The following is a 21,269-nucleotide window of genomic DNA, read 5'->3' as shown; positions in this document are numbered from 1 at the left end:
AGTCTCACATTTGTTTCCTTTCATATCCTTTTGGTTTAGAAGCAACACAGATGCATTTAACGGGAACACACACCCTAAAAACAACATCTTCAGAATAGCTGGAAAATCAAGATTTTTACTTCCTAATGATTGCATTAAGCAACCCTGCTTTATGATCTTGCCTTAGAGTGGACATCACACAACTAATCAGCCTTAAAAACAAAAAGAGTTTTCACACTTTGCTACCTTTAAGATAACATGCCTTTTAATGGTTTTCTGCTAATTAGCTGCCAAGACTTTCAATCTCTTGTCAGAGGCTCTTTTTTAGTTTATGTCAATAAAATCAACAAGCATTGTGGTCTTTTATTCAAAGTATGCTGATAAAGGATAAGCAAACACAGTGGTGCTGCTTTCTCCCCACCTCCATTTGTGCCCCTCCAAATATCAGATCTGATGTGTCACCCACCTGCCTGGGCAGGAGTTGCCAGGAGGGGCTGAGGATGGGGAAACCACTCGGTAGGGATGAAGTGGCTAGGAGGATGGAGCAGAAAGCTATCACTACACCCCTGTCACAAATTTCTCTGCTGCTAAAGCACAGTAGAAAGCTCAGAGAAAACCACAAAACATAGCCCTCCACGCAGGATACAGTGGATTGATAAACATGGTAGCTTTTCCAGAAATGGAGAGTGTTGTGTAACTGCTATAATGCAGCTCTCCTCTTTCTCACAGGATAGAGCTTCAGTTTGAGTGAAATGAACATAATGTCAGTAAAGAAAAAAGCCATCTGAGTATAAAGAAAAGGGGACAAAGCCTCCTTAACTGTGGTTAGTTTCTGAGTATCTCCATGGTCTAGATATTGCCAACAGTAAGTCCAGCTCTTGCACTCTTCCTCTTAGGAAGCTTTGTTCTTAGCTTTGTTCAAGCAGTGTCAAGCACTGGCTGGGCTAAAAACAATAGTGCATTTTAAGGAAATACACACAACCGCAGTAAGGAGTAACAAATGATCTGAAACACATCCTTGGATGCCTATTTTAAAATAAACATTTACAGTCTCAGTTCTTCAGCAGTCCTCAACAGGACCAGCCTAATCCCATAGCCTCAGGATTTGTCAGCTTGGATTGCACTTAGCCTCAGCCTTTCTTGTTTTACACTGCAAGCTGTCTAGCTATTCCTAGCTAACACAATTGTCTGTGCTCATATTTTCCACCCAGTCTCAATACAACACTCAGACATTTCAAACTGTTAGTTTAATTAAATTATGGCAACTAGGATTATTTCAGGTCCAGAAGTATGTGTGGCAGAGATGCTGAGGATAAACATGGCACTTGTGCTTTCAGGGGAGGGAATAAACTCTGTTTTGTAGGAAAAGGTAGCTTTCTGAGGACTGAATTTGAAACTGCATTTGAAACCTCTAGAAGTCATGCTTCTTTTATGCATTTCAAGTTAGACACTCCAAGATGGAAGCCATCAAGATTGCATGGAAACTCAGTCTTACATATGCGTGGAGAACTGGAGATCCACCTATTCCTCTGTGCTAAAGAAGTATTTTTACGTTGTTTAGACATCTTCTGTGCAGAAAGGAGTGCCAGGACAGCATGGCTCCCTATGTAAAGTTCTGCTTGGCTTTTACTAGCCACCCAAAGAGTAATGTTGGGTTCCATGTGTTAAATTATGTGTCCAAAGGGTAAGTTAGCAAGTAGTAAGCAGTAAACCCAGGCAGGATCAGTGACAGATGGAGGCAGCCTAGTGACTTGAGCAGTGAAAACAGGGCCCACTGAATCAGCAACTCCCTACAACCATAAAGAGAAAAAATTACACCCAGTGAGGGGGTAGTCCAATGGGTCAGAGAGCCATGTAGAGGAAAGGGAGATAATATATAACAGAATGCAGAACTTAGCATAGTATGCACAGGAAGGAGAATATGAGTCTTGTATAAAATGTCTTACAGAAGGTTTTCAGGGGAACTTGGGAATGTTGGGTCTCCCCAACGGATATTGATTGGGAAGACTGGAGGTGGAAAAATGAAAGCATCAAGATAAACTGGGGTGATAATAAACATGAGGAAATAGAGGGGGAAAGAAGATAAAAGGGTCTAATTGAGTGTAGACTTCCTTGATGGAGTCCTATGCTTATACACCACCATCTATCCTGTATTTTCACTGAATCCTATTTCTACCTGTCTTCTCTGAGCATGTCATTCTCTGTCCTGAGTCATTTAATGTGATTGCTACCAAGCTTAAAACTAGTAGGATTAGGGAGTACCAGCACCCAGAGTGGGACCACAGACCTCTGAGGTTTGTAGGTCCTAGTGCCAGCAGCTGGAGGAGACTGGGAGCCAACTAGAGCACGGAGTGCCTATGACCAGCTCCTGAACTATGTATTGAGTACGTCCTGAAATGACATACATTGTGTGTGTATCCCAGTAGCAGGCTTCAATCCTCATTCCCCAGAGAGGGGCAACAAGATGGGGCTGTTCATGTTTGTGTGAGTGCTGGTGGTGCTGGTGGCACTGATTCCTCTTTGTGCTATTCCATGTAACCAGAAATGCATATTGTATGCATGTGTGTGTTTGCCAATTGGGAATGTACGCTCAGCCTTGCTACAGGCTGTACCCACAAACACAGACCGGCAGCAGCCCCACCTACATCACAAAGCTCATGAGATTCAGCCAACCCTAGCACCGTGACCTTGCTGGAGACTCCTTGCTGAGGTGCTTTTCTAGCTTTCCAGAGATAAAGACTGTGTCCCAAGAAGACTTCATTATAAACTTCCAAATGTCCCACACAGCTCACAGAGAAATATCTGGTTACCTCTGGCTTTGTATTTTTTCTAGGAGAATGGTCCAACACCCTCTCCCCCCTTACTGAACTGTGGCTTATTTGAGAATGGAATGATGGTGGTTTGCCAGTTATCCTTAAATCACTCCTACCACCAGACAGACTTGAAGATAAAGTAAGGAATGAATTATTCAGGAACCCAAAGATCAGCATTACAATCTCCTTATTTAGAGGCAGCTGTGCATAAAGAAAAGAAAACTTACAGCTGCAGACAGATTATTCTAACTCTGTTATCTGGTTTTTTTCCAGTTAAAATGCTCTCATCATGCTTACATACCTTTCAGCTGGAAACTCGCCTTTGAGCAAGACCTGGTCCAAAGCATGTATTTCATTGAGTGGATGCTTATTCAAGGATATGTATGTCCTTGCACAACTCTTTTCTTCCCTGAGGTATTTCAAGTCCTCATCACGTCTCCCATTCCTGCCATCACATGAGCTGGGAAGTATTGGTGCCTGCTGGATAGGTGGGTTCTTCTGCCCAGACAGGGAAAAAATATCTTGGTGCTTACCTTAATGCATGCTGCCTGTGAAGGAAAGCTTCTCCTCAAAGGCAGATCAAGATTCAGGCCTCCTTGCACTAATTCGTTACACACTGAAAACACCAGCTTATATATATGTATAAACCAACAATCACAGTAGATATAAACATATAAACAGTGATAATGAATGCAGTTAATTAGATCTTGACTGCATTGAGACGAGAATTAATGGTAATCAAATTATTTCAGGCTGAAAATGACGTGAACATGCTTGGCAAGAGCTATGCCCCTGCAATATCCCATGATGGCATTCTCTTCCTTTGAAGGTATGGAGGTACTGGAGTAGACAGTTTTGGAAAACATTAAAACCAAAAGTCATTTATCATATTTATCATATTCCGTATTATGTTAACACTGCTTTATTTTTCATCTGTTCTCCCAAATCCAGGATTTCCATTAGCCAATGCTCTACATCAGGCAGTCTCTGTGTTTAGTTCCCATATGTGACACTGGTGACAATTCTCAATTGCAAAGTTTCAAAAGTGGTCTCTCACGGCAAAAATTTTTACTTCTTTTCTAAGGACTGTAGATATACCTGCCACTGTCACATGAACAGGAGGATGATCTTGTATTTTTTGACATCACCCTGATCTTATCTCTGGGAAGAATGATTTTGACCTAAAAAAATAACTTTTGCTTTTGCACAAGCACTGCTGCCTGGACAGATTTATACTGAAGGGTTGTCCTTGATAAGATTCTGTCATTCAAATCTACAGAGCTACCACAAAAAAGCTGAGCAATTTGACCTGCTAGCATGTTTGAAAAGGAGCAGAACTGCTCTGTTATTTGTAGTCACACTGAGACATGACACAAGTCGTTTTCCATCATAGCAGCACTAGGTCCCACATTTGAAAGGCTTCTCAATTCAGTCCTTTAACAAAACTGTGACAGAAGGAGTATTTTGGGAGCTGTGTTTCTGAGATCCCCCAGTCTTTCTCTACCACACTTTCTCCCCCTCCTGCTCCTCTTCTTCATCACCATCATCAATATTTTTCAATACTCAATATCTATTTTTCTAAAAATTTGATCTCCAGAAGGCGAAGTTGTCTCCAGAGCCCTTCCTGACACAACAAAAGATCAGGACCAATGTAGGATAAGAGTCAGAGTCCACAGGTCTTGGATCCAGTGTTGTTTTAGGATTTGTTGTGACAATCCACAGAACTGAATGCCCTAAAAGCACTTCAGCATGCAAGGCAGAGATGACAACTTCTCCTTCTTTCTATTTGTTCATCTCCCTTAGTTCTAGACTTCAATGCCAGAAAGCCTTTCTTTTTATAGTTCTTTAGATCTGGCAACTATCAAACCAATTCAGGCCTAAGATCAGTTTCAAACCATGGGTGATGCCCACGGCTCATGTAGTGACTCAGAAAAACCTTCTTGATACACTCTTGAAAAGAAGCACATTGTTCCTAAAGGACAGAAAGAAGCATTGCTATCTTCTGAGCAGGAGCCAAGTTTAGCACGATCACATATCAAAGAGACCTGCGAACCCCTTGCCTCCACCTTGGCAGGGTACTCTCCAGAATGTTTAATATTTGTGCCCAAAAATTAAATGGCAGATTTGTTTACAGAAGTGTTTTCCCAGAAATGCTAGGAATACACTCGGCAGCTGCCCTGATTGCTGGTGCTGGGCATATCTTGCGTGTCTGGGTGATTTATGGATTTGAACTGCTTTCTGCACTCCTCCCGTTTGAGAGGCAAGGGTGAGCTCCAGCACAACAGAGGAACCATAAAACAACAGCTGCAAAAGATAGCCAGAGCTCCTGCCTTGGTTTGGCACACTTTGCCAAAACTGTGCCAGGCAAACATGCTTGTGTGGGGCTGGATACGGGAGGAACACCACAAGAATGTTTGTCATCTGCAAGAGAAGAGGACTAATGTGTTGTGGGGAGATAAAGTTAAATGAGGAGGTGTGGGGAATGAGGTAAAGGTGCAAAACTGCAGATGTTTTGAGAAAATATCCATTAATCCTTGAGAAGAAAGAAATGGTGGCAAGGATGCTAAGGAGGCAGTGATTAAAAGGATTATCTTGCAGGTTTCATAGCTTGAGTAGAGAGGAGAGGTTGGCAGACCCCACTGCTGACACTGCAGGTGTCTGGTGCAGAAAGGAAGCAGGGGAGAGATGTGATATGCCAGACATAACAGCCAAGAGAAGAGATGGTGGAGCACAGAAAGAAATGCAAAGAGAATTATAGTGATGCTAAGGTGGTCTAGTATTACCTTGGGTAATGGTTTTATGAGGTATGTATGCAGGCAGCAATTAGGAAAAGGTCAGCAAATTCATAGTCAGTATATATGCAGAAACAGAATGCAGAAGAAAAAGGTCATCAAATTCAGAGTCAGAATATGTGCAAAAGCAGCATGTGGATTTTGCATGATAAAGACTCTAATTTCACTGTCCTTCAGTCATATTGAATGTAAGTGCATCTTTTCAAAGCGTGAAAAAGACACTTGTGGGGTTTTTTTTCCCAACAATGTGAAAATCAGAGAGATCTTCATGCATTTTGATCAGTGAGTAAGAATTTTACTAGTCTCAGCTGACGAGACACATATAGTGACACATGTCACTTCCTTGCTCAGCATGCTTTGGTTTTGTTTTCTTCACTCCAACAACTTAATGGCTAAACATGTCTGTCAAGTCTTTCAAAATAATACGCAGCCATAGAACTGATAATTTGTCCTTGAATTCTTTTTGAAAAATCTGACCAGGCTGGCAGCCCTGATGAGGTCAGAAGTAGTTGTTATTTAACTGAGGGATCATAAGGAGTTGTTCTCCTGGTAAACGTCATGTTGTCTGTTGAACTTGACCATAAAATTAGGGTGACAGTTTTAATATGTATAACTTTTTTCATCCACCAGCAAAATCATTGTGATGTTTCACAAAAGGCATCAGTGAAACAGATAAAATAAATACAATCATCTGAAGACTTTTTATGTTATGGATGAGAAAATCAGTGACCAATGAAAAGAGAAAACAAGCATTTGAGGCTTATCACAGTCATGTGCAGGATCTGAGTAAGGGGCAGTGGCAGGTGGCAGGTTTGACATTAGTTTGGTACTTGTATCCAGACTAATCTAGGCTCTACAGCGAAATGTTTCTCATTGTGCTAAATGGCCTAAGAGGTACACGGTAGCCCTAGGCTGCACTTCTATCATCAACATAACAAACTTCTAGCAAAGATTAAGTTACCAGTTGATTGTGTCTCCAGGGGAAGGATATACACTGTCATGCCAACAGCTGCTCTTTATAAACATAACTTTTTAATATTGCTGGGCTTGTTTCAAATTGCACATGGTGGTCTTCAGCAAGCTAACCTGAGCCACCAGACTTGTATCAAGTCAACACCAAGAAGGGTGACCATGCTCCTACTCCATAGTGTGCAGAGACGATACAAGGTTTAAATATTTTTGTGCAAGATTCTACGTTTATCACCACTCCAGCTACATTATCCTAGTTTCTATTTCTCCACTGTTTTGGGAAGTGCCTTTGGAGGTAGTATAATGTCAAACTAATTTTAGAGCCCAAGTCCTACTTTATATGTTCTAAGAACAGCCTATTGATTGCAATGCAGTAATGAGTGCAGCCAGGGTGATTTTGAGGTGCTGAAACACCTTTACTTGAGATCATGTGCCCTCCACCCACTGTGAAATCTGAGTCAGAAGATGTGGGGAAAGAGCAATCAGAGCCAGTCTTGGGACATTTTGCTGGGAAATGTGCTCCTACCAGAAGGATCCTTCTATTGGCTATGGAGGTCTGGGAAATTCTTAGTCCACTAAGGGTTGGGGGTTTTATCATTTCAGTATTTTTGGTTTTATTTTATCCTTTTTGTATTTTCCAAATCTTGTTCTCGAGCAATGATCTGTCTCATAGTTTCCCCTACAAGTGGGAAACTTGAGCCCCAGGGATTAATTTGATTTTTTTTTTCAAAGTGCTTGGCACTTCCAGCTCCTCTGTCCTTCACTGAGACTTCCATGCACTTACCAGATACCAGTTATTTCATGAGAAAATACCTCTCTTCAAAAGGTTTTTTGCACACATACTCATACATACTGGTGGAGTTAGGTACAGTGGAGTAAAGACATTAATTCAGATAGGCAGGTAAATGTGCAAATAGGGCACCAAAATTCAGCATTACTGGGATTGCTTCTCTCAGCTGCTTTGAACTCAGGCAACCACTTGGATCCCTTTGTCACTACAACTCACAAAGGTTTATATCTTAGTTTGTTGTTAGGTGAAGCCTTCCTTAGCTTTGTCAGGACTTATTTTAGTGGACTGTGAGGGTAGATTTAGCTTTGGACCAAAGAAGTTTCAGCATGATCCAAAACCAGCAGCTAAAGCATAGTGAATAAGTATTTCAGCCAAAATGGGAAAGGGCAGAGACGGGGCCATGAAACAGCTGCTAAGAGCAGTGGCCTTTTATGAGCTGTAACATTTGCTGGGCAGATAAATGGAGAAGTGAAGAAGAAATTATTTCTGCTTTTCCAACTCTGTTTGCACTCTGGCTTGACAGTCACCATCCAGTCCTCTCTTTACTCGGGGCATTTGTCAGTGCTGTGTCACCAGGTCTGCAAAGTGAGTCCTGAGATATGGGGCCATTACGTAGGGGCAGAAAGCAGCCTGGGGACTGGATTCATCTCCCTCAGTGTGAGTGGGACAGGGGATGGAGAGGGGGAGAAGGTGGAAATCTCCCTAGGTTTTTAACGCAAAGTTTGGGTTTAGAGGTTTTGGAGAGTTCAGTGTCTGAATTTTCAAATTAAGGCTCATCTGCATCATTTATCTGAATGTGGCATTGTTTGTGCTGGGGGAAGAGCTCGTGCCTGTGCTCTGAGCTCTCACAGCCATCAGGCATGAGGGGAGTAAGCTGCAGAGACTGGCCATGGGATGGACCAAACATCCCGAGCATTTGAGTTCAGAAACAGCTGGAGAAACTCACTGAAAGAAAAGAAAAATAGTTGCATTGAGGTCATTAAATACGGTTTGCTTCTGCCTCAGAGAGTTCTCAACCAAAACATGTGGGAATTCAAGAAACTGTTCAAGGGTGTACCTACATCTGGCCCAACAGATATTTTTGAGGCACATTACACAAAGCAAGGGCATCTCATGCTAAGTGAGGCACATTTCACATAGATTCAGTCACCAGAAGTTATCTGGTGATTGAATTTATGTGCAAGTAAGTCTGGTGTGAGCCATCTCCTCTCAGCTTGTAGTCAGCAGGAGATAGACACCTCCAGCCCCCACAGAAAAGCACACAGATAACAGGCTTACACTGGATGCCAGCTTTTGATGTCAAAAATTGGGTGAGGTGAACTGCTGACGACAGTGCCCACGGGAAACATGCAGGTCACAGGGATCCAGGTGTTTCAACCTGCTCTCCAGCCTGAGCATATTTTTGCAGCAATGACATCTTCTTGGAGGTTCAGCTCAGAACACAGCACGTAAGGGGAAACCAGGCAGAGATTAGGCCCTTGGAAATCACACATGCTTTGCTGCTTCATACAAAAGCACGTCCGTCTCACCTGTGCTCCAGAGCCTGAACATGGTGGTGGCAATGAGGGCAGCTGCCCACCAGGAGGAAGCTAGGGCTGAGTTCCTCCAGGTACTTCTCCATCCCCAGATCTAGAGGTCACTGGTATCCCTAAGGCTGCTGCTGCTAGAGCCCAAATGCTGCCTGCCACAAGCATTTGCGCAGGTGTGGGAAGGCCTGAAGATGTCTGATGCTCCTGGCACCCTATGTGCCTCCTGGCAAAAGGCTGTGTGGCCACAGGTTTCCATGGAGGTTGGCATTTGTGAGTGCTCTTCCCTCAAGTATGAGGGGGCTGGGTGTGCAGTTTTATGTGCAGATGTCTAATATGGAAGGCACTGATGTGACCTGTGTCGGTGAAGGGCTAGAGGAAGCAGATAGACCAATGGCTTGCTAACACAGCCAAATCCCAAGTTCATAGTGGCAAATGCTAATCCCATATTCCTCACTGCTAGAGCCTGAGTGTAAAGAGTTTGCAAAATATTGACTACGAGCAAAGTCTCCACAGAATTCCTCCTCCCCTCTGGCCCTGCTGCTAAGTCTCTGGCAGTCAGTATCATATGTACAGAACCTACCTCTAAATCTTCCAAATTAGATTAAAGGCTCAACAATATCATAACACAGTTTTAATTGCTGTACTACCTGCCATGAACAAAGACAGCAAGGTCAGATTTCCATGAATATCTGTCAGTAGAGCTCTGCCTTTACTAAAGACTGCACTAGTGCAAGATGGTTAGATTTTTGCTTGTTAAAGCTATCCTGAACACTTACATCCTTCTTGGATGCCCATACTCTGGCATCTGCCATGGCTTGCAGAGAATGGCAACCAAATCCCAATTGCAAGGGATCAGTGGTAAAACTTCTAACCTCACTGCAATGAATGAGTAACAGCACCTTAGTATGGTTTTCATGGGGGCTTTGCTTTACAGCTTGCAACATTTACTTTATATTTCTAAAGCACAGTTGGACTCAATGATCTTACAGGTCTTTCCAACCTAAATGATTCCATGATTGTAAAGCATCTCTTCTAGTACACATACCTCCCATCACCTTGGAGTAGAGAACTGGCTGAAATTTTTGCTTTCCTTCCTGCTGGTGCCTTAGTCATGGAAGAAACAGGGGCTGCAGACCCATAGAGATGGCGAAAGGGCCTGCTGTGTCATCACTGCTGTGGGTCAGAGACCTTCAGGTCCCATTCCTCTTCTTAAAGGGCTAAATTCCAATACCACGGTATAGCTGAGAACACCTGGAGAGGTCTCTGCTTCTGACAATACCCACTCCTCTCTTGTTAGCCTGCCACCCTTCTGTACCTCAGAACTGCTGGTGCCCTGAGTGTGGGGGCATTCCCCTGCCTGTCTCAAGGAAGTGGCTCAGTTATTACCTGCTGCCAGGAGCCCATGATCAGGGCCAGCAGCCTGACAGATTGCTGCTATTGTAGTTTTCTGGTAGCATCCTTTTTCAAGTAGTCCTCCTTTCCCTGAGGAGGCTCATCAAACAGTAAAGCAATACCCAAAATAAAACTGGGACAGTCTAAGTAGAGGGACAATGGGAACCAACCAGCTTCAGAGGATGTTTGCTCTTTTCAGAGAGAAAATCTGAACTGTAATCCACCTTCTCAAGTCTTCAAATGAAGTGTGCTGGGAGGCCACATTTACACCAAGCTGGTCCCCCGTTGCTGGATGTGGACACCAGATCCAAATATGCTCTGCAGCTGGGTTGACACCTGGGGATTAAACATGTCATTACTGCCCAGAACATCCTGGACTGGGGCAGGGACAACCATCGTTTTTCCAGGTTGTTCCTACAACATCACCCGGATCCTTGAATTGTGCAAACAAAAATATTGGCTAACATGAAAAGGTTGAGGCTTTCCAGAGCTGTCCAAACATATGTCTTAAGTACCACGTTTTTGCTGCTTCAACAGCTTTTCATAACTGTTTATTGTTCTGGGAAATGTGAAAGGGTTGTTTACATGGTAGCTAAAGGAACATGTGGCAAAAGGCCACTAGATCTAGGATGAGCAATATTTTTCTGAGGAATCTGTGGGATATTTCTCTTATCTCCCTAACCAAAGTCTCTGGGCCATGCTCCTCATCCATGGTTCTTTGAAGCCAGGCATTTCTGCATGGACAAAAGGAGATGTGTGAAAGTCATTTGTTCTCAGAGGCTTGACTCAGGCTGTCAAACCATGCCACTTGGCAGAGGCTGAGGACAGGCTGTTATAGGTTTTTTAATGCTAGGATGAATGCTTCAGATACCAGCTTCTCATTGGTTTGGCGTTATAACCATAAAACCTGACTGGGCTCCATGTCAAACCATAAATCAGTTTGTCATGTCAGAAAGCCTGGCACACAGTTTGTGTTAGTATCCACTCTCTGCAGCTTGACCTGCACTTGCTGTCCAAATGAACTGCTCAGAGACAAGCTGGGAGGTCATGCTATCTCCTAAGGACTATGGCTTGACCAGAGCTCTGAAGAGAAGACAGAGAAGAGGAAGATGAAGGGAATGAGGAGTTCTTCAGGACCAAGGAAGTAATAAATAAATCTGGCAAAGAAATTGAATCCCTCCCTGCTGCTTCAGCCAGGAGGAGGAACAACCAGCAACCTCAATTCAACAGCACAGTACTTTTCCAGATAACTATGCTGCTGTGTAGAGACATTTACCTGCACGCAGAGGTTGCCTGATGCTATTTCTTCACCTCCCTGTCTTAAAGAAAAGTTTTAATTTTCCTCCTCTTAAAATAGTTTAACTTCACATCAAGGACTGTCTCTGTTGCAACTTTCTCTGCAGAAGTACATTGCAATGCAGAGATGGACCCAATACTGGCAAGAAGATAGACAGGTTGTAACCCCTCCTCTGCACTGAGCCTTGCTCAGACAAGTTTTCCTCCAAAGCCAGCAAGACACTGCCCATGGGAGTTGCTGGAAGACCTTTTTCCACATCAAACCTCTTGGTTTTTCTGTGTACAAGCGTCCCTTTCACCCAGCAACACACTTATATTGCAGTGGGAAGGGAGCCCTGAGCAGAAAACTCACCCCTGAGCCACATTCCTGCTGCCAACATAGACTTCCTTCGTGATCTCAGGTTAATCTCTAAAGTCGCTATCTTTTTTATAGTGAGATGATAGCACTGGCACTACAGCTCCCTGCACCAGGAGGTGCAGGGCTAAAACAAGGCAGGCCCTGAGGCACAAAGTACCTTGCAAAAGGCTGCACACCTGGGGTGGACAGACAGACAAAAAAAAGGGAGTTGGAGTTTGTTACATTCACAGAGCAGTCAAAATTTCTGAGGGCATTTCTGTCAATCCCAGAGCCTTGACAAATAATCTGACTGAGAAATTAGAGTTGCTCATATCTCAGTCAAAGTATTGAGCCCTGAAATATCGCCATCTCCTTAGAGGTCCCTCGCAGGGCCTTCTTATAGCAGGTGACTGTATTTTAAGGTCAGGCAGTCCCCAATACAGCAAAGTGACGGGCTGGAACTGCTCAGGAGCACAACAGCCCTTTCCTTCGGGGCCTCGTGCTGCTCTAGCTGTGATGCCTTAAAAGGCTGGTAACACAGAGATGCTGCAGTCCTTATCTCCTGCCAATGGCTGGTATTTTGGAGATATTATATTTATAGCTCACCCGAAGCACGAATGCCCAACTGTCTCATTACGAAACGTAGTTTGGGCAATCCAATAAAACGTCGAGTCTGTCCCTGTCCTCTCTTGTTTGCAGACTCATGAGCAGAGGCAGCACTGAGCTGCAGCAAGGTAAGACAGCACCTTGTTTTTGTTTTCATTGTTCTTTGAGTCTTTTCTCCTTTTCACCTGCCATTTGCAATGACTTCTCAGAATTTATAGACATCTTGAGGGGAGTGTTGCTTTTTCAGGGGAAGAGTGGATTTTAAGATGTTTATTCCAGGGCACACACAGAGCATCCCTCTTTGTATTTCTAGTCAGCTTTTGGAAACCAGGTACTAACTAACAGCTGCTCTTCTTCACTAATAATACACTGTCATGTTTTCACGCTCTCAAGGAACACAACCATGTCTACCTAGAGACACTTCCCTGGTTTGAATAGCAAACTGAATGACTTCAGGCAGAAAGCTTTTAATTAGTTTTTTTGGGGTTTTCCCCTCTATCAGCATTTTCTGGAAAATGAATAGATAGTGGGGGAAAAAAAAGAGGACAGAAGGAACATTTTACTTTTTTCACCTCTTTCACATGATTTCCTAATGGCCATAAAAGAAAGAAAGGAAAATTATAGGCGATGCTTGCTGATTTCATGTTTTAAACAAATACTTGGTATTGATTACAGCAGCTGTGTGAAAAGGGAAAAGAAAGCAAAGCACTGAATCATAACTGGGTGTTACAATTCCTGCAAAGCAGGAATTCATCGAAACTAGCCTGTAATATAGCATTATTAATAACTGCCAAATGCCAATTATCAGTCTATTGTTACCTTAAATTACTTTTAATCTCATGAGAGCATTAATTTTCAAATTAAGCCAATAAAAGAAGAGCTCTTGGGGAAAATAAGATTGAGTATGTGTGTACACTTGTTTAGATGCATTTACAGATACATTTTTATTATAAACATTCTTATAACCAAAGGTTTTCAAATCCAAGGATCACTAAGTGTGACACAAAGGTAAGAAATATCAATTAACTTTTAGTCCCAAAGCTAAAGCTATCACACTTTACACCAGAGTTTGTTTACTATTCCATTATTTAGGAAATTAAATGAAAGACAGCTTTTTTCAAAATGCTGAGCCCTACACAGGCTTGGACAGGATCTTTTGTCCCTGGTACCCAAGTACCTGGGGAGCACGACTCCCTAGACCTGACACAAAGCCCAAAGGACAGCCCAACTCAGTTTGAGACTGAGCTCAGATCCTAAGTAAGGATTTCAAAGGCAGAAGGGTAGATCATTAGTTGGTCTAAAGCTGCTGGAGATCCACTGACTTTAGATGAGTGGTGAGTGTTTACATCAGGTGCTATTGGGCCAGTGGACGTGGAGAAGTTGGGTCTGGTCCCAGGGCTGCCTCCTGGGCTTTGCCATGGCAACACGTGCAATACACCTGACAGTGCTCCTGCAGGAGAGGCAGCCCTGAGCTGTGCCCAGGCCTTTACACACTCATAGCCTCTGAAATTTAGTGGCCACATCCAAAACATATCCTAGGGATAGGATTTGCTCTTAAGCCGTGCCCAGGTGGGAGAGCCCCATACAGTGTCTGGGCAACTGACCAGCATGGCTGACTGAGTCTCAGTGCCTGGCAGCATCCTGGTGTCCTATTTGATTTATGATTGCAGATATGCCTCTGGAGGTGCTCCCATGTATCCAGCCTTACCTACAATGGGGACCCACTGCCATGGTGGATGTCCTCAATGAACATGTCTGTCTGAGCTCTCCACGCTTATGCTGGTGGGGGCTGTGACAGTCCGTGTAGATAAAGCTGAAGCAACATATTTAGGAACAAGTTTGTTCCACCTTTCATGTCAAGAACAGCATGTAAGTGGAAAAAAAAAAGGAATGTAAAATACCAAATTGTCTGCACATGTGCCTATCTTATGTTGAGGCTTATTGTCCCCGCATCAATACCTCGGCAGGCTTAATGTCTTCAGACACTGCAGCCAGCATCTCCACATGTCTCCCTGTTCTTCAGCAGTAACAGTCTTGCAGCTAGACCATAGTCTGCTCAGATGTGCACAGAGCTCCAACCTTCAGCTCCACAGCACTGGTGAGATGAGTTTTGTAAGTTATCCCAAAGGTAGTGTGTCCCACCAGAGTGCAGAGTTTTAGAGGGATCCCAGTGGGAGATGGCAGCTGCCTTCACTGGTCCTTTGCTCCACTTGGTCTGTTTATTCCAAGACCTTTCTGTTAAGCTAAGTTGATGTGCCTCCACAGTAAATTGTGCAATAAAGAAATTGTGTGCAAAACTAATATTTTTTATAGAGTAGTCTCACTTCTCCCATACTAGAAATTTTCTCATGTCCTCAAATTGTTTGTCTATCATCCAAGCCTCAGGCTAAAACAATGAAAATAAGAAAATCATTCTGCTTTTACACTTAATGTAAAAGTAATGCCACTGGTGTATTGACAGTGTTTCCTTTTAAAAACAAGAAGCAGAAGCAGCATTCCAATCATGTACTGCAAAACTTTAGGTTTTTTAAAAAAACCCTGTGTTGACCAAAGGTCTTTAGCTTGAATAAAATGCAGGAATATAAACAATAATGAAGTGATTTTTCACTGGACTTGAATTTAAAAGTGAAATTAAACAAAAAGATCCAAAGGCTATTTACAAAGTGAACTCATTCTAAAGGCAGTCTTTCCAACAATAATACTTTGTTCTTACCTAGCATTTGAAAATATGATTAATGGATGAATAACTTTACTTTTTCCCTTCCAAACAGCAAGTCATCAGAACAAGGCAGACCTTTGACTGCAGCTGGCAAGAGGTTGGGAGGGGGCAGACTTATTCAAATGCTTCTGTAATACAGAAAATGTAAAAGGCTATTTTATAAGGAAGAAAACCAGAGAAGAAAGTGAATGCGAATACTAACTAGGGGGTGAAATCCTGGCCCCACAGATATCAATAGGAGTTTTCCCAGAAATATCCACTAATTTTAGCAAAACTCAGATCTATTTCCTTTCCTTCTAATCTACTTGTGTAGATTTGCACCACCAATGTGTGTTTTAATATTTTTTCTTACCATTTTTCCTTTTTTTTGTAGCTGTGTACTGTCTAACCAAAGCACAGACACTCTGACACAATTGTTTTTCAGTGAGATGAATTATTACTGACTACAATATTTTATCTTCAGCATTATGTCACAGTGAGTACAGTTTCATGCTGATAAATCTCAGGCTGTTTCAACAATGTGCATCATCTAACACTGATTAGCTTTGAGAAGCATAGGTCATATTACACAAAATCCTAGTTTTTCTAAAAGCAGCTGGAGCAATTTTGCCTGATTTTGTTCAACTGCCTCTGACAAACATGGAAGGAAGACTACCACAAACATTTCAAGGGGATTCATCGACTTCATAAAACTCAAAATGTTTCTGCTGCAGGTTGATTTACTGGCTACTGTTAAGACATACCACCAAGAAGTAGCGAAACTGAAAGAGATGGAAGAAAAAATATTTTCCCTCAGTCTCACTTCATATTTTCAGTAATTTTTATTTACAGAGCCAGTTTTACAGGTTCTCTTTTGTATTTTTTTTTCTACTATGTCTGTGGAACTTCCATACCACAACAACTTAGAGGAAAACTCTCCTTTAAGAAAGGAAAATAAGTATACTATGAAACCACTTTATCATGAGAATAGAATGGGCACTTATATGGGGACAGAAGTTGTTTCACACATTTCATAAACAAAGCTAATGGGCTTCCAGGTCACCATATTCCCTGTCAAGCTTAATAGATTTTCACCAAAGCCTCCCTAGAAATTTGCATGCTTTCTGTAGGAGGGAAGTAGACAGCACTGACTAGTGCTCCTTTCTAGTAGTCTGTGGCTAGGGAAGCAAAGCCCAGCACTCACAGAGATTACCATAAACCAGAAATACCTGCAATCCACAGGTGCCACTACACAGAAACCCATTATTCAGTTACTTAGCCCATATTTTAAATGCTGGGTAACCTAATTTCCTATGCATGATTTCCATTGCAACACATTCCACAGCCTCCAGTGTTGGGTGTAGAGGGTAGCAGGACACTCAAGGCTTAGAACACTAATTATAATATGAAGAGAGAGATACAACATGGCACTTTTGGTGCAGAACAACAGAAAAAAGATCTTAGAATAAACTCTGCTGTACAACTACACTGCATTAGCCCCGACCCAGGAATTTGTGTGAGCACAGCTTAAACACATTGTGTGTTATACACTTGTATGACGTGCATTTCACACTAAGTATTTATTCTCTCAACATCTTAACATCTTTTTAGGACAGAAAAAATAACACATTTTCCTAATTCAGAAAGGAGAAGTAAGGGCCAGATCTGAGGGCAGACTCAGGTGCTGAAGTGTGCTTCAGATTGGCAGATGGAGACCAAAGTCAGGACTGCAGAAGACAGCTGGATTCCCTCTAAATTCAATGGGGAAAAGAAAAACACACTTATGGAGTAATTCATGTTATGTGCAACAGTCGTCTAACAAATCACTCTTCACAAACACCTCTCTTTCTCCATCCACTGTAGCAGGATCGTGAGTGGCTTGTTTGGGTCAGCTAATATTTGGTCAGTTAAAATAAGATGAGATGGTTGCCAGGTTATTTGCAAAGGTTGCACAAAGCATTTTATTGATCAAGGAGCAGATTTGTTGACCAGGAAACTCTCCTTTCTACTTTTATGAACCATGATGCTTAGTAATGTAGACTCTATAATAAGAACCGGGTCATGCTTACTTCTCATCTTTCTCCTTGGTAATTATTACTTCTTGTATTAATATTCCTGTATATTGATGTGTTTTGGGGTATTGTCTGGAGATTCATGAGGCAAACCAAGGCTACCCTGGTGCTATAGGAATCCTTGAAGGTCTGCTTCCAGGTCCAACCTGGGACTCAGAACACAGACAAAGCAAATCAAATGAATGGAAAGTGTTTCTGGTGGAAACAACTGCCCATATAGGAAGTGGAAATATTTTGTGAGGAATTTTTCCTCACTTGGTGGGGCTGTAACAGAGAGTGATAGTGTGCAGAAATGACTTTGCCATCTCAAAATGAAAGGGTGTGAAAGAGTTTGTTCACTTTGGACCACCTTCTGTAGTGTTTTGGCTAGCACAAACTGCAGGTATTAGATGCAATTGGGGAAGTTAAAGGGAGCAAAGGAGTGGGTGATGGGGCCACCCTGAGAAGATCACCCTGCCACTGGCACAAGGAGTTTGCAGTGTACAAGGGTAATTTGTTCATCCACCTTTTCTTCTCAGCAGCTCTCACTTTGTTTCCAGTGGCAGGACGAACACACGGGGTGGTGTGTCTGGGCCACCCACTCCTACCGCTATGAGCAGGAGCACCCAGCTTGTATGTTGGGCATCACCTGTGGCCATGCATGGTCTTTGCTTTGTCCTAGTCTTTTCTCCCCTTGTTATCATTACTTGTTACTGGAGTCTGCCACTCCTCGTAGTTGACTGCTTTTGGCAATGGTTCCCTTATTTGTTGAATGAGAGAAGCTGAGTTGATGTAGACTTTGCACATGAAGGGCATGGGGATATCCGGCGTATCGTGCCTGGAAGTTTGCAGGTGACACCAAGCTGAGTGGTGAGGTTGACACACACCTGAAGGACAGGATGCCATCCATAGGGACCTGGGCAAATTCAAGAAGAGGGCCAATGGGAATTTCTGGAGATTTAACAAGACCAAGTACAAGGTACTGCACCTGGATGCATCTGCCAGTATCAATACAGGCTGGGGATGAACAGATCAAGAGCAGCCCTGCTGAGAAGGACTTTGGGGTGCGGGTGGGTGAGAGGCTGGACCTGGCAATGTGGGCTTGCAGCCCAGAAAGTTGACCATGTCCCGGGCTGCATCAAAAGCAGTGTAACCAGCAGGTCAAGGGAGATGATTCTGTCCCTCTTCTCTACTCCGGGGAGACATCACCTGGAGCACTGCAGTCACCTCTGGAGGCCCCAGCACAGGAAATACATGGATCTGTTGGAGCGAGCCCAGTGCAGTGCCACCAAGATGATTAGAGGGCTGGAGCACCTCTGCTATGAGGAAAGGCTGAGAGAATTGGAATTGTTAAGCCTGGAGAAAAGAAGGCTTTGGGGTGACTTAATTGTGGCCTTCCAGTACCTGAAGGGAGCCTACAAGAAATATGGAGAGGAACTTTTTGCAAGGGTATGTAGTTACAGGACAGGGCAGAATTGCTTCAGACTGAGAGCGGGTTTAGATTAGATGTTAGGAAGAAATTCTTTACTATGAGGGGGATGAGATACAGGAACAGGTTGCCCAGAGAAGTTGTGGATAACCTCACTGAGAGTGTTCAAGGCCAAGTTGGATGGGGCTCTGAGCAACTTGGTCTAGTGGAAGGTGGCCCCGCCCATGGCTGAGGGCTTGGAACAGGATCTTTTAGGTCCTTTCCAACCCAAAATATTCTGTGGTTCTATGTTCTATGATTTGTGACCAGAATCTTATCCTGGATACCTGCTCAAGTACCTACAGTCATGCCTTCTTTCTGCCTTTTCCCCGGGTTTACTAATGCAAAGGTAGGGTGGATATGCAGCTTACTAAAGGAAATGGCTGACAGCTCTGGGTCCGAGGCATACTCACACAGAAAGCCATCAGGAGAAGCAGAGTGAGCATGCCTGTAGAAGTGCCCTAGGCAGCCAAGCAGACCAGTCTGCCTTCCTCATGTCTTCCTCTGCCCTCCCCTGCAAGTTAAGTTCCTGCTGCCAGCCAGTGCTGTGTCTGCTGCCAGACAAGCCAGCCCCTTCCGCACATTTTTTTCTGGACATCCAAGTCTTAGAAACCCCCTGTTGCAAATGAGGGGTCTGGATTCCTAGAAATACTTCTGGATATAAGGAAGAGTCAGCATCACTGTGGGCAGGCCCTTCAGGGATCAGCCAGCCAAATGGGCACTGCTCAGCCATTTAAAGCATTTACATTATAGCAACCCAGCAAGGACTCACTAGACTTTATGGTTAAACATTAGGGATAAACAAAAGGACTAGCACAGCTTCATAATGTGGTTCTGACTCCTCTCTAATGATTCAGAAAAATTACTTATCTTCCAGCACGAGACACATTATATCCAAGACAAGCCATTGTTACAAGTTTTTATTTCATTTTACTCAAAACATTTGAATTTCATTCACATTAAGACAGCAACTCCACTAGACAGCCATGTGAATACAAACTTGGTAGGGACAAACAAAATCCATAAGTCTATCAGACTGACAATGGATGGTATATTTTTTCAGCTCTATGGGAAGTGTTAGATATGAAATTCACATCAGCAACCAAATGATTACTTTAATCCTATTATTTAAAGGGCATGAGCAGTTATAGGGTTCAAAGTAAGCACAGGCCAAAGGGGATCAACAGCAAGGACTCTACTTCAGAGTGCACAATCTAAGTTCATATATTCAATCATAATATATGTCTGAGCCTATGTCTCAGACCCTCTCAGTTTATCTGTAGTATATACAAACAGTAGTTGAGAAGAAAAATAGTTGTTGCCATACAGAAGGATCTTTCTGCAAAATAGGATGTCCCCAGTCGTATTCAGATTGGAGAGGGGGACTGTTTCTACTTACATCAAAATATTATGAGTCTGAAGTGGTCTGGGAAGTGATTTGCAACTAACTGTATGTTTTTGAACGCTAGGCAAGTTGAAGGGTTTGAGGAATGATAGGGCCAACAGTCCTTGGGGAAGAAATGGCTGTAACAGAAAAGGCTAAGTGATCTTTTTTTTTTTTTTGTTCCTGTGTTCACTGTGAGGAACTTGGAAAGCTTCCTTCAGTGGAATGCTTCCTTATGGGGATCATCAGAGGATCTATTTCAAGCTGAAGCATCTGTAGAAGAGGTATGGAACAAATTAAAAAAATGAATAGGAAGAAAATGTTAGAACCAGATGGTGCTCACTCAAAAGGGGCTGAAGGATGAATTAGCTGAAATAATAACAGTGCATGGCCTTTTATTTAAAACAGACTTAAAACTGAGCACCTGAATGTATCCAATACAGTGTCAGCCTTTTTAAATGGTTCCAAGAGAGACCAAGAGAAATAGAGCCTGGTAAGACAGATAAATTTAGTAGAAATCACTATACAGGATAGAGTAGATGTGTAAATATGATAAATTGGAGAAATTCAATATACCTTGGTAAGGAGAAATCACGCTCTGCAGATCCATTGTGTTCCTGTAAGATAATAAGCAGCATGGGGATACAGGAGACCTTTGGTTGACAGCATCTGCTTATTTGTCCTTTTCCATGTACTCAATAAGGGTCCTCACCATACACCCTTAAAAACACTTACTCAGTAACATGGTAAGAGGGAAAATATTTGCATGTATTACATAAAATCAATTGAAAGATAAACAGGCAGGTTTTACAGTAAAAATATTAATAGAAGATAATTAGTGGAAATTCTTCTAAGGTTGAGGAAAAAAAAAAAAGGATCTTAGGCGACAGGATGAGTGGGCACTGGAACAGCATCCTAAACTGAATGTAGATAACCATAAAGCAGTGAATGTGGGGGAAAATCTAACTTTAGCTATAAAGTAATGGTTCTGAGATGTCTACCTGGGTGTAAAATTTAGAGGTTATATAGGTTTACAAAAAAACCCCAAACAAATGCAGCCAAAAAGCAAACTGAATGTTAAAATTTAGGCCATATAATGTAAAAAAGTAAATAGTCATATTGGAAAAAGTTTGAGGAGGAATGGTGAAACAAAGGGAGCAGCTTT

At 42.7% G+C, this 21,269-nt stretch overlaps 1 protein-coding gene across 7 annotated transcripts in view; it reads left to right on the top strand.

The window, feature by feature from the left end:
- FHL2 (four and a half LIM domains 2) overlaps nucleotides 1-21,269 on the top strand; it is a 159,314-nt gene that overhangs the window by 103,730 nt on the left and 34,315 nt on the right. For 2 of the 7 annotated variants that reach the window (XM_051806879.1, XM_051806876.1), the window contains exon 1: nucleotides 12,598-12,631. The exons of 3 other annotated variants lie outside the window; for them this stretch is intronic. The gene's annotated coding sequence lies outside the window, so the exon portion shown is untranslated. Of the gene's footprint in view, nucleotides 1-12,582; nucleotides 12,632-21,269 lie in introns of those variants that run through there. 2 more of the 7 variants (XM_051806878.1, XM_051806882.1) reach the window with 2 other exon arrangements.

Source organism: Manacus candei, unplaced genomic scaffold, assembly GCF_025592945.1.
Source record: "Manacus candei isolate 608988 ecotype Guabito, Panama unplaced genomic scaffold, ASM2559294v1 h1tg000069l, whole genome shotgun sequence".
Classification (NCBI taxonomy): Eukaryota; Metazoa; Chordata; class Aves; order Passeriformes; family Pipridae; genus Manacus; species Manacus candei.
The sequence above is the reverse complement of the archived record's forward strand: the minus strand, read 5'-3'. Positions and strand labels throughout refer to the sequence as shown.